This window comes from Anomaloglossus baeobatrachus, chromosome 1, assembly GCF_048569485.1.
Source record: "Anomaloglossus baeobatrachus isolate aAnoBae1 chromosome 1, aAnoBae1.hap1, whole genome shotgun sequence".
Classification (NCBI taxonomy): Eukaryota; Metazoa; Chordata; class Amphibia; order Anura; family Aromobatidae; genus Anomaloglossus; species Anomaloglossus baeobatrachus.
Genome location: NC_134353.1, coordinates 249,703,941 through 249,721,443, shown reverse-complemented (window position 1 = coordinate 249,721,443; position 17,503 = coordinate 249,703,941). Strand labels below are relative to the sequence as shown.

The following is a 17,503-nucleotide window of genomic DNA, read 5'->3' as shown; positions in this document are numbered from 1 at the left end:
TGGACCTGGACTGTAAAAGTCTGGACCTGCGCAGTTTCAAAGGTACTCAGATGCCGGGCGCAGGCCCGGGATTACGGGTATTTGATCCGCATTCAGCCTCAAGAAATTAAAAAAAAATACATCTGATACATCTGAGTCACAGTGCATGATCATGGAACATGTCCGCACGCTGTAACTGCAGGGAGAGAATGATCCGCAGTGGTGACAACACTCAGGTTTGTTGCGGACATAGTAGAAGGAGGACCGTGGCTGTAACCGCAGCTAACCTGAGTTACTCGGCAATAAAAATACAAGGGTGGAGGTATGAACACAATGGCACGGACTATACGTTTCAGTGACTGGTGTTCGCCTTCATCATGGTCCATAAGTTTTAAAAAAAGTGGACTATGATGAAGGCGAACACCAGTCGCTGAAACACATAATCTGTGCCATTGTGTTTATACCCCCACCCTATTTTTATTGCCGAATATGAACTAAAACAGTTATTTAAATATGGACTTAAATAAAAGGTACATTTTATGTAATCTGGAATTTGGATTACCTCTGGATATTTTTCCCTTCCTTATTTGTATTGACAAATAAGGCAGATAAACTAAAATTATAGACTTATCATACTTTGTCACATGAATGTTGAAAAAATAGAATGACATAATTAGGTGTTTCTGCAAAATAAAGTCAGTCCTATGGAAAACAACCCTTAGTCATGGCCCACAGTAGCAGTGACATCTTCTATGACACTGGTTTTCTGTCAGACCAACCCCACTTCGGCTCTGCTGTGAGTCAGAAAGCCCTCTCTCAGGCTCTATTGTGAGTCAGACCGCCCCCTCTCCACCTCTATTGTGAGTCAGACCGACCCCTCATTGGCTCTGTTGGGAGTCAGACCTCCCCCTCTCTGGCTCTGTTGGGAGTCAGACCTCCCCCTCTCTGGCTCTGTTGGGAGATAGACCTCCCCCTCTCTGGCTCTGTTGGGAGTCAGACCTCCCCCTCTCTGGCTCTGTTGGGAGTCAGACCTCCCCCTCTCTGGCTCTGTTGGGAGTCAGACCTCCCCCTCTCTGGCTCTGTTGGGAGTCAGACCTCCCCCTCTCTGGCTCTGTTGGGAGTCAGACCTCCCCCTCTCTGGCTCTGTTGGGAGTCAGACCTCCCCCTCTCTGGCTCTGTTGGGAGTCAGACCTCCCCCTCTCTGGCTCTGTTGGGAGACAGACCTCCCCCTCTCTGGCTCTGTTGGGAGACAGACCTCCCCCTCTCTGGCTCTGTTGGGAGACAGACCTCCCCCTCTCTGGCTCTGTTGGGAGTCAGACCGCCCCCTCTCTGGCTCTGTTGGGAGATAGACCTCCCCCTCTCTGGCTCTGTTGGGAGTCAGACCTCCCCCTCTCTGGCTCTGTTGGGAGTCAGACCTCCCCCTCTCTGGCTCTGTTGGGAGTCAGACCTCCCCCTCTCTGGCTCTGTTGGGAGTCAGACCTCCCCCTCTCTGGCTCTGTTGGGAGTCAGACCTCCCCCTCTCTGGCTCTGTTGGGAGTCAGACCTCCCCCTCTCTGGCTCTGTTGGGAGTCAGACCTCCCCCTCTCTGGCTCTGTTGGGAGTCAGACCTCCCCCTCTCTGGCTCTGTTGGGAGTCAGACCTCCCCCTCTCTGGCTCTGTTGGGAGTCAGACCTCCCCCTCTCTGGCTCTGTTGGGAGTCAGACCTCCCCCTCTCTGGCTCTGTTGGGAGTCAGACCTCCCCCTCTCTGGCTCTGTTGGGAGTCAGACCTCCCCCTCTCTGGCTCTGTTGGGAGTCAGACCTCCCCCTCTCTGGCTCTGTTGGGAGTCAGACCTCCCCCTCTCTGGCTCTGTTGGGAGTCAGACCTCCCCCTCTCTGGCTCTGTTGGGAGTCAGACCTCCCCCTCTCTGGCTCTGTTGGGAGTCAGACCTCCCCCTCTCTGGCTCTGTTGGGAGTCAGACCTCCCCCTCTCTGGCTCTGTTGGGAGTCAGACCTCCCCCTCTCTGGCTCTGTTGGGAGTCAGACCTCCCCCTCTCTGGCTCTGTTGGGAGTCAGACCTCCCCCTCTCTGGCTCTGTTGGGAGTCAGACCTCCCCCTCTCTGGCTCTGTTGGGAGTCAGACCTCCCCCTCTCTGGCTCTGTTGGGAGTCAGACCTCCCCCTCTCTGGCTCTGTTGGGAGTCAGACCTCCCCCTCTCTGGCTCTGTTGGGAGTCAGACCTCCCCCTCTCTGGCTCTGTTGGGAGTCAGACCTCCCCCTCTCTGGCTCTGTTGGGAGTCAGACCTCCCCCTCTCTGGCTCTGTTGGGAGTCAGACCTCCCCCTCTCTGGCTCTGTTGGGAGTCAGACCTCCCCCTCTCTGGCTCTGTTGGGAGTCAGACCTCCCCCTCTCTGGCTCTGTTGGGAGTCAGACCTCCCCCTCTCTGGCTCTGTTGGGAGTCAGACCTCCCCCTCTCTGGCTCTGTTGGGAGTCAGACCTCCCCCTCTCTAGCTCTGTTGGGAGTCAGACCTCCCCCTCTCTGGCTCTGTTGGGAGTCAGACCGCCCCTCTCTGAGTCTGTTGTGTCAGACCGCCCCCTCTCTGAGTTTGTGTCAGACTGCCCCCTCTCTGAGTCTGTTGTGTCAGACCGCCCCCTCTCTGAGTCTGTTGTGTGTCAGATCGCCCCCTCTCTGAGTCTGTTGTGTGTCAGACCGCCCCCTCTCTGAGTCTGTTGTGTGTCAGACCGCCCCCTCTCTGAGTCTGTTGTGTGTCAGACCGCCCCCTCTCTGAGTCTGTTGTGTGTCAGACCACCCCCTCTCTGAGTCTGTTGTGTGTCAGATCGCCCCCTCTCCGGCTCTGTTGTAAGACTGCCCCATCTCTTGCTTTGTTACGAGTCAGACTCCCCCCACTCTGAGTCTGTTGTGTGTCAGACGGCTATCTCTCCGCCTCTGTTGTGAGTCAGACCGCCCCATCTTTGAATCAGTTGTGTGTCAGACCATCCCTCTGACTCTTGTCTTCAGGTCAGGGAAGGACCACAGTCCTTAATATTAAAGAAATGTATTGACAAATAAGGCAGATAAACTAAAATGATAGACTTATCATATTTTAAGTCACATGAATATTGCAAAAATAGGATGACATAAGTAGGTGTTTCTGCAAAAACAAAGTCAGAAAACAACCGTTAGTCATGGCCCACAGTGGCAGTGACATCTTCTATGACACTAGTTTTGAAGGCTGAGTCACCACCATGTTAGTGGAAGGAGTGGCAGGAAAGTGGGAAGTTTTGGACTGATTGTACAGTCATGGAGTAACCAGCCTTTACTTTTGTCCCACAAAATACATTTTTCCCTTATTGGTTATAAGGTTAATTGAAAGTTGTTCTGATTCACTAAATATTTCATGAACAAACCAGAAATCCAGAAAACCATAAAATCCAGAACAGATCATCACTGTAATCAGTGTTTTTTTTTTGTTTCTTTTGCTTAGTTAGAAAATGAAGCCCAAAGAATATTCAAGGTCTCTTGACTTTCAGTGCTAAAAGAGTAATACACGTCAATGATTTTCCTGGCCCTCTCTGAGCAGCGATGCATTCAGTCCACACATTAAATGTTTTCCATGCGAGTTACATTTATGTTCTGGATATAACAGATCCTGTTTGCCAAAGTAATCCTAGGCCCACGATAACTTTGCATTTGCGACTTGAAACTTAATGGATGCACAGTAACTGCTATTACTGCTACCTAAATGTGTGTTAAACAGGCACCATATTGTTTTTATGCCAGTAATGCTTCCATTTATAATATAACTTCCATAAAAAGTTTTTTTCCTATGAGTTATCGTTCATTAGCTACAAATTGGTCTTCAAACTTCTTTCCATTTAAGTTGTTACTAAAAAAAAGCTGACATAGGGCTGGCAAAAAGAAACGTGATCAATACACACAATATTAAAGTTTTTATATCACTAACGCAAGGGTCAGGCTCCACTGAAGCTATAATTATACAGGTATGCAAAATTTGGGTTTATGACAATTGTTTCAAATCCAATGGCTGATTCTTATCTTTTCTTCTGCCCCAATTTAAAAAACACTTCTATTTTTAACCAACACATATGGATTTTGCGCAAAACGTGCGTGAATTACGTACAATCGAGATGAACAAGACAAATCTTTATTGTAGCCAAAAATGTAAACGATATTTTATATTCACCACCAAAAAATTGTCCCAAAATCAAGACAATAAAACGCGATTCATGCTAAAAATGTATATACTTTATTGATTAAAATAATTACATATAATAAAACAGAATTATTGCTCCTGAGAGGGACCACGATAACTACCCAGATATTTATATATGTACTTAAAAAAGGAGATAATATCGACTAGCAGCAATAGACAAAAAATTGTGTGCAATGTTATTATAAAGAATGTAAAATATCAATTAGGCTTGGAATAATAATTATGTAAAACCAATTAAATACTACACTGACAACATATATTAGAAAATTGCACAAACCCAAATAATATATTATTCATACATTAGTAACAATTGCACAAACCCTGGCAGAAAATATTTACACTTCACTTGTACTGATATTAACCAAACTATACAGACACAGAGAAAACAAAAAGGTAACAAAACTAGCTGCCAAGGAAGATATAAAGTGCACTATGCTGCTGCATTAAGCCAGAGTGTAATCTCTCATATATACAAATAAAACCAAAGGTTATATAATTACCTAATAGGTGACCGTACAAAGCCTGGGTCTGGGTGAACAGGTCCCTCCACCCCAACGCTGTTTCGCCCTTGCTTCTTCCGTGGGCGTGAACATTTATTCTATAACTTTATTGGAAATTATTTTTTGCACCTTTTCCTTTTCTCTTCAAAGTATCTCTTGATCCTTTTTCTCTTATAGAAGGCCTGTAATCTTGTCTGTGAAGCATCCAGCAGTAGTGCGCTATCATGTTCACGTTCTGTCTTGGTATCGTCATTCCATCTCCTTGATATTCTGATGAACTCTTTCTCCTCACTCTTCGCTAACATCACTAAGGTTTTCAGGGAAACAGTCCAAATGGGAATGTAAAAAAATGTAACTTCAAATTCATCAGACAACCCAATTTGAAATCTTTCAGCATGTTTTCCATGATGGACTTAAATTTTGGACCTTTGTTCTTACCTAGAAATTTCTTCACAACTTCTTTAAAAGAATCCCAAGCCCTTTTTTGAAGTGTTTTCATTTTTGTTTCAAACACGTCATCCTTAATTAGTTTCCGAATATCCGGATGCACAATAATGCCTTCCTTCAGTTTTGCAGTAACCTAAAACTTGGTTCACAGGTACTTAAAATGTTCTCCTTTTTTGTAGAGCTTTCACAAACTGCTTCATTTGTCCAAGCTGAAAGTAGAGTGGTGACAAAAATTTAGTGGGATCAACTTTCCGCAACTATGTTCTTGAGTCCAGATTGCAAAGATATTCTCGTTGGCCAACTTTTTTTGGCTCTGGTGGGGAGTTCTATTCTGGCTGTCCCATTCACACAAAACGGATGGGTATTTTGTGTATCCTCCTTGCTGCCCAAGGAACAAAGCAAGAACTTTCACATCACCACATATTGACAATCCTCGATCCTCATAGTGAAGTTTCTTGAAAATAAATTCTCATAGCTATCCTTCAAGTTCATAGAATGCCCTACAAGCACTGACACACACTTTCTACCAATGTGCAGTAGCACAGCTTTCATTAAGACTTTTGTTTATGGATCAAAGAGTCTCCAGTCGTTCACATTGTACTCATTGTTACATTTTTCCATGAGCTCAGGAACATCATTGCAATACAATAGTGCAGTGTTCCCCCAACTCCAGTCCCCAAGAGCCACAAACGGTGCATGTTTTCAGGATTTCCTTAGCATTGGGCTGCTGTTGGAATCATCACCTATGCAGGTGATTAAATTATAACTTGTTCAATACTAAAGAAATCCTGAAAACATGCACTGTTGGTGGCGCTTGGGGACTGGAGTTGGGGAACCTTGCACTAGAGCACCATCTTGAAAAATGTATGGAAGGAATTCCTTTTGGAATCCTATAGAATTCTATTATTTTGAAGTGTTTGTGAAAAAACTGTACATGATGGATTTTTTTTATCAATATTTTTACTGAGTTCAGCAATCAAAAGTACAGTATATAAAAATTACCTCTTACTTTTGAAACAATTTTACCCTTGCAGACCTGTGTAATCAGTAAATGACCTAATATATAAATCAGGTTTTTGTATGAAAAGTATTTTTAAATTGGCATTTTTTTTCCATATCAGAATATATATTTTAAGGACAAAAAATAGAAATCTTGAAATTTTCACACTTTGTGTGGCTTTTTTTAGACTATATATTCTTGTTTCTTGAAATAGCATATACATTAGCCACAATGATCAGACCTTGACTCTACATATTGTATTGAAGCGTCTAATGACCATGTGTAAATGTCATTGGAAAGGGAGGGGGAGCATCTCCTATTGCTCCAGTACCCACTGTGAAAACTGCAGGATTACTAATTCTGTTTTTTAATATTTTTTTCAGAAACATTGTGAATTTGTGATATGAAAAAATGTTTTTTTTTGTTTGTTTTTTTTAAATTGATGTAATACAACAGAACAATTTTAACAAACGGGTTATTTTCTGATGATAGCTTCCCTTTAAGTATGTACAGAAGATTGACAAGCAGAAAAGGGACCACTGAAATGCCAACCTCATTTGTTGTCACACATATCTACTCATAAACAACCACTACCTTGAAGCAAACAATTAAAGTAGATAAAAAAGTCAAAGGTTGACGGGGCAAGATAAACTGCATGATTGTAGAGTATAGTAAAGGCCTAGTCACACAACAACAACTTACCAGCAATCCAGAAAATCATACGACCTGATAAGGATCACTGGTAAGTCGCTGGTGAGATGTCATATAGTCAGACCTTACGAATGACGCAGTAATGATCAGCGACCTGTATAACGATCTATGTGGGCGTTGGGACCGTGTTAGGAGGTCGTTATTAGGTGTCAAACACAGCAATAATAATAATAATAATAATTTTATTCACTTATATAGCGCTATTAATTCCACAGCGCTTTACATACAGTGGCAACACTGTCCCCATTGGGGCTCACAATCTAAAGTCCCTATCAGTATGTCTTTGGAGTGTGGGAGGAAACCGGAGAACCCGGAGGAAACCCACGCAAACACAGGGAGAACATACAAACTCCTTGCAGATGGTGTCCTTGGTGGGATTTGAACCCAGGACCCCAGCGCTGCAAGGCTGCAGTGCTAACCACTGAGCCACCGTGCCGCCCTGAATGCGTCCTGCCCAGCAGGACTTCACCTTTGTAGAATATGGTCTGGACCATTCGGCAATGACTAGCGATCTCACAACAGGGGCCTGATCGCTGGTAGGTGTCATACATAACAAGATCGCTGACAAGATCGTTGCTGCGTCACAGAAACGGTGACTCAGCAGGGATCTCGTTAGCGATCTCGTTGTGTGTAACTGGTCCTTAAGAGTATAGGAAGCCATACAAATTAGACTCATGTTAGCCAATAAAGACCTCTTTGGCAGAATTAGCCAAATTTTATGTGTAGGGTCTCTCAACTCTATCCCTCACACCAAGAAGCAAAGAGGATATCTACGCCTCATATGTCTCTGCTTTTTACAATATTACATAAATCATGTTAAAATTAGAAAGCAGCAACAAGTAGAACACGAGAGAATCACATTTCAATATTCTAAAACTAGAAGTGGATCGTAAAAGACACCGGGAAATGCACGATTCTGTTCATAGCGATACAGAGGATATAAAGTTGCACCATGATTATATCTATTCGGCCTTTGTCCAGACAGAAATTTGATCTAATCCAGTGTTAGTTCTTCAATTCTACCCAATCTAGCAAGTTCCAATTTAGAGGTAAATTCTGAGATCATTTTGTGAAAATCTAAATTGTAATGAAATTAAGTGGATCTGTCATGTTGAAATTTTACTGAACCTCTTTTGCTCATATACATGGAAATGGAGAAAGAAAATATGAGACACTTGTAATATGCTATGTATTTTTTAGGTAAAAACTTAATTGGGAGATACATAAAAGTGTTACCAATATTTTTGTATGGGCTCATAGCGTTGCTCTTCTAGCTTGTAAGTATGCCTGTTGTAGCACTACATAGTAAAAGTTCAAGTCGTAGAACTAAGGGAACATGCACCCAACATCTTTTTCAGGCTTACTCAGTCTGGAACATGCTTTAAAACGTGCTGAAGAAATTAACAGTGCACAGCAACGTTAAACCAACACTGTTGTGCACATGTTCAGCCAGTTGTCAATTGTTTAAACAGTTTCAGGATTCGGACTGGGAAAACATTATAATAAGTCTCGCGGTGACGCCGGCTTTTTACCGCCCGGCCAGCTATCAGCTGATGCCGTCAGGAGGCTTCATCAGCTGATTACCGGCAGCTCCTGCAGCGGTCGGATGGGAGTCAGCACGGACGTGTGTAGTTGTTTTTTGCTTTTGCACTGATGCATCAGCCTAGACTGTACAGCGAGCGAGCGACGAGTGACTGATTCTCCGGCGCTTGCAGTCAGTTCATGATCACCTCGGCCTGTCTGCAGCTGTCATGAACTGAACGGGAATCAATCACTCGGCACTAGCGGTACAGTCTAGGCTGCACTCCGAGGCTCAGGGGAGAGCTCCGGAGTGCAGTGCAGGTACCTGAATCCAGGCCTGGCATTACTGGAGATTCCTCCGGTAGCCAGTCTGACGCTGCACAGATGTGTGTATTTTTTTTTTTTTTTTGCACTGATGCATCAACTGATTGTATAAAAGCCGATTATACAATCAGCTGCTGTGTCATGTGATTCAGGCCCTTGAACCTGACACATCCACATCATCTGATCGCTTTGCCTTCCAGCAAACGGATCAGATGATATTTGATCCGGATTGGACGGCGCGGGACCCTTGACCCAGGATTACTGCGGAGGGGAGTTCTTTATTTCAATAAAGATGGAGTCACTAATTGTGTTGTGTTTTATTTCTAATAAAAATATTTTTCTGTGTGTTGTGGTTTTTTTTTAATCTTTACTAGAAATTCATGGTGGTAATGTCTAATGTTGGCGTGACACCATGAATTTCGGGCTTAGGGCCAGCTGATAATATACAGCTAGTCCTAACCCCATTATTACCCAGCGAGCCACCCGGCATCAGGGCAGCTGGAAGAGTTGGATACAGCGCCAGAAGATGGCGCTTCTATGAAAGCACCATTTTCTGGGGTGGCTGCGGACTGCAATTCGCAGCAAGGGTGCCCAGAAAGCTTGGGCACCTTGCACTGCGGATTAATATCCCCAGCTGCCTAGTTGTACCTGGCTGGACTCAAAAATTGGGCGAAGCCCACGTCATTTTTTTTTTTAATTATTTCATGAAATTCATGAAGTAATTAAAAAAAAAAAAAGGGCTTCTCTATATTTTTGGTTCCCACCCGGGTACAAATAGGCAGCTGGGGGTTGGGGGCAGCCCGTACCTGCCTGCTGTACCCGGCTAGCATACAAAAATATGCGAAACCCACGTCATTTTTTGGGGGGCAAAGAAATCCTGCATACAGTCCTGGATGGAGGATACTGAGCCTTGTAGTTCGGCAGCTGCTGTCTGCTCTCCTGCATGCACTATTGGATGGAGTATGCTGAGCCTTGTAGTTCTGCTCCCACTGCCTCTCCCTCCAGCATACAGTCCTGGATGGAGGATACTGAGCCTTGTAGTTCGGCAGCTGCTGTCTGCTCTCCTGCATACACTATTGGATGGAGTATGCTGAGCCTTGTAGTTCTGCTCCCACTGCCTCTCCCTCCAGCATACAGTCCTGGATGGAGCATGCTGAGCCTTGTAGTTCTGAGCTGTCTGCTCTCCTGCATACACTAGTGGAGAATGAAGAACATATTGAAGAAGGAAATGACATCAGACCTTTTTTCTTTTTTTTTTCAACAATCATTAATGGCATTGTTCACTGATAAAAAACTCATAAAAACACAGTAAGCAAAAACACAGCAAAAAAACGCACCAAAACGCGGTAAAAACACATGTGTTTTTGCTGCGTTTTTTGCCGTGGGTGCTTTTTTGTGCGGCAAGAAACGCAGCGTCAAAAAAACGCAGTGTGTGAACTTAGCCTTACGATCAGCTGATGCGTCAGGTGACCGCATCAGGTGATCACCGCCAGGTCCTCACCATCAGGTCCTACAGCTATTGTACGTGCCTGGGAGTCGGCACACAGCCAGAGCGGGGGTGACGGTACCGGGAGAGGAGCTGGGAGCGGACATGGCACCGGGAGTCTGCAGACAGGTGAGTATGACATTTTTCTACTGTTCACTTTTGATTTAGCAGCCGCTTCCAACTCCCGCCCGGCCATAGCGCCGCACGGGAGCGGACATGGCACCGGGCGGGAAATGGAAGCAGCGGTGGCGGTACCAGGAGGATTCACGCTTCTGTGTTGACTGACAGAAGGAATCCTCTTCCTGTACATGTCACTTTACTACCACACCTTGCACTTATAGCTGAGTTTTTAGTCATAGAAACGCACTAAAACGCAGCTATATTTGCAATTTGCGGTTTTCATTGCGTTTTTGAACATCTCATTGAACTCAATGGGTGGAAAACGCAGTGAAAAACGCAAAAATAATTGAGATGCTGCGTTTTTGTGGGCACCACAAAAACGCAGCTAAAAAAGACCGCTATATGCAGACAGCAAAAATTAAAACTCATAGACTTTGCTGGGGAAGCAAAGTCATGCAGTTTTCTGAGCAAAAACGCACCCGAAAAACGCGCAAAAACGCCGCGAAAAACGCACTGTGTGAACTTACCCTAAAAAAGTTGCATGCTCATTCTTTGGGTGACTTTCACAAGGAAGCTGCTGGCCTGGCTAGTTATCGTTTAAATTATAGAGCAGAGCCACGTCAAAAAACATTGGCAAAACTGCCATCAAAGTAGCCTACCGCTATATCTCTATGACATTTATTAACATTAACCGGCCATAAGGGCAAGTCTTGTCTTTAAGACAACTTCTTTAAACCCCTTAGCAATTAGTTTGCCATAAAAGGAGTGAAAAATCATCCAGGAATGGTCATATTTTGTTCCACATGCCTGATTTACTTTATCGTCAACTTTCTAGAACACAGTGAATTGTGATACTAGAATTAATCACTCTTGTTAATTTAACAATAAAATGAGATAGTCTAAAAATGCAAAGTTAGTTGGTTGTATCAAAAAGAAAAATTAAGCATCTATCCAGTCCATAATTTCTTCAGGGTATTTATTCCAAAAGAATGACATTATTCTGCAAATAAACAACACTGGCAGTAACGTCAACTGTGCACGCGAGATCTGCCAGAGATATTTGGAACCGTTCTTGGCCAAAGCTGCAAATGCTGTTGTTAATTCATAGTTACGAACACTACAACATAATACATTTCTAAACCTCAAAAGGACATGCCCTGTAAAATCTTAAAATGCTTCAATATCCAAAACCGTGAGCCTTAGTAAGTTTCACACTGAACCTATAAGTTGCCGTCGCATGTGAGTTGCATTGCAATGTATGGTGGCACGTGAGTGCGACTTGTGACCAGTGATAGAAAATCCAACATAGATGGCTAACACGGTACAAAGATATATTTTACCTGTATCAACATAGATGAAAAAATTTGTGACTGTGTCGAAGTAGCGGTAGTTCGCCATGCTATACAATAAGAAATCATTACATGCAATGTCACACAACACTTAGGCTATGTTCACACTAGAAAAATGATTTTTCTTAAGAAATTTCTTAAGAAATTTCTTAAGAGTGCACCTGTGTTAAAAAACGCACCAAAAACGCACCTGCGTTTTTGGTGCGTTTTCGGTGCGTTTTTGGTGCGTTTTTGGTGCGTTTTTACCGCTGGTTGCTCCCTGCGTTATTGTGCCAATTATCTATGGCAAAAAACGCAGTTAGCTGCAGAAAAGAAGTGACATGCTCATTCTTTTTCTTAAGAAAATCTACTGAAAGAATTTTCTTAAGAAAAAAACGCAGTGTGTGCACAGCTAATTTTTTTTGCCATAGGTTTTGCTGGGGAATGTCTGCAGAAAGGTTACAAGAATTTCTCAAGAAATTTCTGCAGCAAAAACGGACCAAAAACGGACCAAAAACGCAGGTAAAAAACGCAGTGTGTGAACACAGCCTTATAGCCTGAGCATTAGAGGGTCTATTCTACAGAATTGATATAATTGCTCTAAAGGCATGTGCAATTTATCAACATTTTTTACAGATGCTTCTTGCGAACATACTCTTGAGCATTGTAAGGTATCTGCTTAAAGCAGGACACTAGTGTGCACACACAGCATGTATTATACGTTTAAAAAAAAAATAAAAAAATTATATATATATATATACAGTCAGGGCCAGAAATATTTGGACAGTGACACAAGTTTTGTTATTTTAGCTGTTTACAAAAACATGTTCAGAAATACAATTATATATTTAATATGGGCTGAAAGTGCACACTCCCAACTGCAATATGAGAGTTTTCACATCCAAATCGGAGAAAGGGTTTAGGGATCATAGCTCTGTAATGCATAGCCTCCTCTTTTTCAAGGGACCAAAAGTAATTGGACAAGGGACTCTAAGGGCTGCAATTAACTCTGAAGGCGTCTCCCTCGTTAACCTGTAATCAATGAAGTAGTTAAAAGGTCTGGGGTTGATTACAGGTGTGTGGTTTTGCATTTGGAAGCTGTTGCTGTGACCAGACAACATGCGGTCTAAGGAACTCTCAATTGAGGTGAAGCAGAACATCCTGAGGCTGAAAAAAAAGAAAAAATCCATCAGAGAGATAGCAGACATGCTTGGTGTAGCAAAATCAACAGTCGGGTACATTCTGAGAAAAAAGGAATTGACTGGTGAGCTTGGGAACTCAAAAAGGCCTGGGCGTCCACGGATGCCAACAGTGGTGGATGATCGCCGCATACTTTCTTTGGTGAAGAAGAACCCGTTCACAACATCAACTGAAGTCCAGAACACTCTCAGTGAAGTAGGTGTATCTGTCTCTAAGTCAACAGTAAAGAGAAGACTCCATGAAAGTAAATACAAAGGGTTCACATCTAGATGCAAACCATTCATCAATTCCAAAAATAGACAGGCCAGAGTTAAATTTACTGAAAAACACCTCATGAAGCCAGCTCAGTTCTGGAAAAGTATTCTATGGACAGATGAGACAAAGATCAACCTGTACCAGAATGATGGGAAGAAAAAAGTTTGGAAAAGAAAGGGAACGGCACATGATCCAAGGCACACCACATCCTCTGTAAAACATGGTGGAGGCAACGTGATGGCATGGGCATGCATGGCTTTCAATGGCACTGGGTCACTTGTGTTTATTGATGACATAACAGCAGACAAGAGTAGCCGGATGAATTCTGAAGTATACCGGGATATACTTTCAGCCCAGATTCAGCCAAATGCCGCAAAGTTGATCGGACGGCGCTTCATAGTACAGATGGACAATGACCTCAAGCATACAGCCAAAGCTACCCAGGAGTTCATGAGTGCAAAAAAGTGGAACATTCTGCAATGGCCAAGTCAATCACCAGATCTTAACCCAATTGAGCATGCATTTCACTTTCTCAAATCCAGACTTAAGACGGAAAGACCCACAAACAAGCAAGACCTGAAGGCTGCGGCTGTAAAGGCCTGGCAAAGCATTAAGAAGGAGGAAACCCAGCGTTTGGTGATGTCCATGGGTTCCAGACTTAAGGCAGTGATTGCCTCCAAAGGATTCGCAACAAAATATTGAAAATAAAAATATTTTGTTTGGGTTTGGTTTATTTGTCCAATTACTTTTGACCTCCTAAAATGTAGAGTGTTTGTAAAGAAATGTGTACAATTCCTACAATTTCTATCAGATATTTTTGTTCAAACCTTCAAATTAAACGTTACAATCTGCACTTGAATTCTGTTGTAGAGGTTTCATTTCAAATCCAATGTGGTGGCATGCAGAGCCCAACTCGCGAAAATTGTGTCACTGTCCAAATATTTCTGGACCTAACTGTATATATATATATATTCAGGATTGTCAGTATTAGGGCACATTCACACAAACAGCCAGCGCTCGGATCAATGTTATTCAGTGGGGCACTGCAAAAGATCATTTTTTTTCACTAACAGAAAGTGTGTGAAATCAGATGAGACTCACCCATTAAAGTCTATGGGTGTAAGAAAAAAATTGGATGCCACTGTTTGGCCTCTGATTTTCACATAGATATTGCAATTCTATAACATAGGAAACGGTAAATGGTCCTGAAAAACTATTAACTGCTACTATAAAAAAAAAACTCCACACAGAGCGCACACAAATGAAAGTTGTCCCACTTTTTAGGATGAAAATCAGACCAATATACACTCGTGTGAACCTATGCTGGGTGGAGGGAAATGACCTTGCAGATGTAAAATCTTAGCTAACAAGAAGAAAAAGCACAAATAGGGTCTTAATGTGACAAAGGTGAGACCTCGTGATAAAGGTTATGATCACTTGGAGGAGTTGTATCAGGCACAACCACCGGTGAAAACTCAGAACCAGAGCTGTTGCAACCCCAGTGCTGATTATACTTCAATATAAAAGATGAAAGTGTTAAAAAAACGCACTGCCATGGGATAAAGCTGACTGCAGGATCTTCGATATGTGACTTTATTCAATGCATTTTGCAGTAATCTCCATCAATCCAACAGCACGATCTAACACACACCAGCATGGCGCCAAAAGGTTACCATGGCAGCGTGGGGTCAGATGATGACTCCTGTCGCTGTCATGACTCACTTCCTGTGAACGCCAGCACTCACAGATCAGCATTTCTGCTGATGAGATATGCTGAAGCATCACTCTGATCAGCAGAAGCAATCAGACAATGCAGGCATAAAGTCCCCTAGGAGGACTAGAAAAATCAATAAGAACTGAAGAAAAAAAAGGTTTAAAAAATATGAAAAGCACCCCCCAAAACCGCTAAAAGTTCATACCACCCCCCTTTGTTCCATTGAAAATAAAACAAGAATACAAAATACACATATTTGGTGAACTGTCTGCACCAGATTTCAGCACCAAATTTGCACCACCTGACAGAAAACCGCACCGAAGCGGCATCAAAACAGTTTTTGTGTATTTTTTTTAGCCAAGGGATGCAGATTTGGTGCTGAAATTTTTACAGCATATTCCTGCACCAAATCTACATGTCCTGTATAAAAAAAAACCAAAACGCATCACTATCACATTGTGTTTTGATGTGTTTTTTTTTCCCCAGTAGGTATAGATTAATTGCAGGAATATGGTGTAGAAATTTCAGCACCAAATCTGCATTCTTGGCAACCCCCCCCCCCCAGTTTTTTGTCAGGAGATACAGGTTTGTGAGGTCCCTGAGTTCAATGAGGTCACCTGAAGTCAGGTTACCTGCGACCACAGGTGGAGGACCATGGGAACCTCCAGCTGTGACCGCAAATAAGCTGAGCTACATCACCGTTCATCGCTGCTGCTCAGTCTCTGCCTGAAGCCCAGTTGGACCAGGGTGTTTTGGGGGTTAATAAAGGGGTGTTTTATTCACATTAAGAATGGCGGGTCTCATAGACCCTCCCCATTACAAATCTAGTGCTTAGTGGCAGCTGTGAGCTGTTATTAACCCCTTATTAACCCGATTGACACCGCACCAGAGCATTCGAGATGAGCCAGGTAAAGGGCTGGGATTGTCTCATGGTTATTGGGCCCCCCAAGCCTAAAAATAGCAGCCAGCAACCCCCAAAATTGATACATCCATTAGATGACAGCTATGACTTGGATATATAAAAAAAAAACAAAAAACAACTTTTATCAAGCCTGAAGCTAGTGGATTACGTTGGACCTGAATGTGTTTAGGGTTAATAAAGAGGTGAAAGAGGGTGTGTATTTTATTTCAAATAACAGATTTTTTCTGTTTATTTCTTTTCACTTACAGATTAGTAATGTGGGAGGGGTCTCAGACACCTCTCATTACTAATCTAGGGCTTCGTGGTAGCTGTGTGCTGTCCTTAACTGCTTATTACCCCGATTGCCACTGCACCAGGGCAATCGGGATGAGCCGGGTAAAGTACCGGGACTGTCACATCTAATGGATGCAACAATCCTGGACGGCTGCAGGTTGCTATTTTTAGGCATGGAGGCCCAATAATCATAGGTCCTCCCCAGCCTGAGAATACTAGCCCCCAGCTGTCGGCCTTATTGTAGCTGGGTATCAAAACTGGGGGGACGCATATAGGGTTTTTTAAATTATTTAAATAATTAAGAAAAAAAACCAAAACCATGCATGTGGTTTCTCTATTTTCATACACGGCCAAGATAAGCACACGGCTGGGGGCTGCAGCTTGTAGGCGTATGCTATATTTGTGCTAGCTGGGTATCATAATAAAGGAGGGGACCCTAGCCAATTTTATTTATTTTTACACCAATATAGACACACAGACAGCATCTCTTAATGAAACAGTTAGGCATGCTGCCATTCTGGGTGGGGGTGCATCTGACTGCAATCAGAGATTCAGGGACTGCTGGTGGGAGGGGGAAGCAGTACATATGCATCAAGGATAATGAGCGGCCCCAAAAGTAGGGTTACAGCCGTTCCGAGACAGGTAACTATAAAGCTCTTGCTACCACTATTTTTAAGAGCTTGATTTGGGTCCCACCAATAGACTTTCATGGGGACCGGCGTCCGTCCAGAAATCTGGGATCAATTCCGGGCCTGAACCGGGTTTTTTTTTTTTTTTTTTTTAACCCCAGTTGGACTCGCTATTACCAAATATCTGCAAATCCACCCATCACTTCTGAAAACACCTGCAGCTCTCAATTTCTCTCCTGATATCTGAAGTCCAGTCAGCAATCTAGGCTTTGATATGGCCATTTATAGCTAGAATAAATCTCATACGTCCATGGCTACTCAGTTCCCACACTGCAAGGACATACGAGAGGCGTCCTTGGCAGAGAAAGGGTTAATATAACTATAAGCTACGATGCATGAATCACTGACTAATGTATTAGCCCTTCTGGCACCAAACAATGTTTATAGCATTTTACAACAAACTTAAAAAGATGAACTAAACATTAATAGACACCGGAAATACTTAAATGTCATTGACTTTATACAATATATAAAACAGACTCTGTTGCAGCATGCGTCATTGGTCTTTTTCCATTCCTGGGAACAAGATTACATTGGTAATTATTTGTTTCTATTACCTTTACCCTTTACAAACATGAAAGATTGTTGGTAACAATCTAAACTTAATCTACTATGGGCTTAACATTGGCCGAAGTCTGTGCCAAAATTAACAATATTGCTCAATATACTTTAAGTGTCTCCTTAAAGAAAATTTGTCATCATGTTTCCCATTATGAAACTGCTGCCAATGGTATGTGCCTTGTAATGAGGATCTTAACAATGTGTTCTGTGCAATACTGCAAACAAACATACAGCTAAAAATTATATTAACTGCACTCTGTTTAT

The 17,503-nt window shown here is 43.0% G+C and overlaps 1 protein-coding gene across 1 annotated transcript in view; it reads left to right on the top strand.

Moving 5' to 3' along the window:
• Positions 1 to 17,503, top strand: part of FGF2 (fibroblast growth factor 2) — a 95,699-nt gene that overhangs the window by 67,735 nt on the left and 10,461 nt on the right. The gene's annotated exons all lie outside the window — the stretch shown is intronic.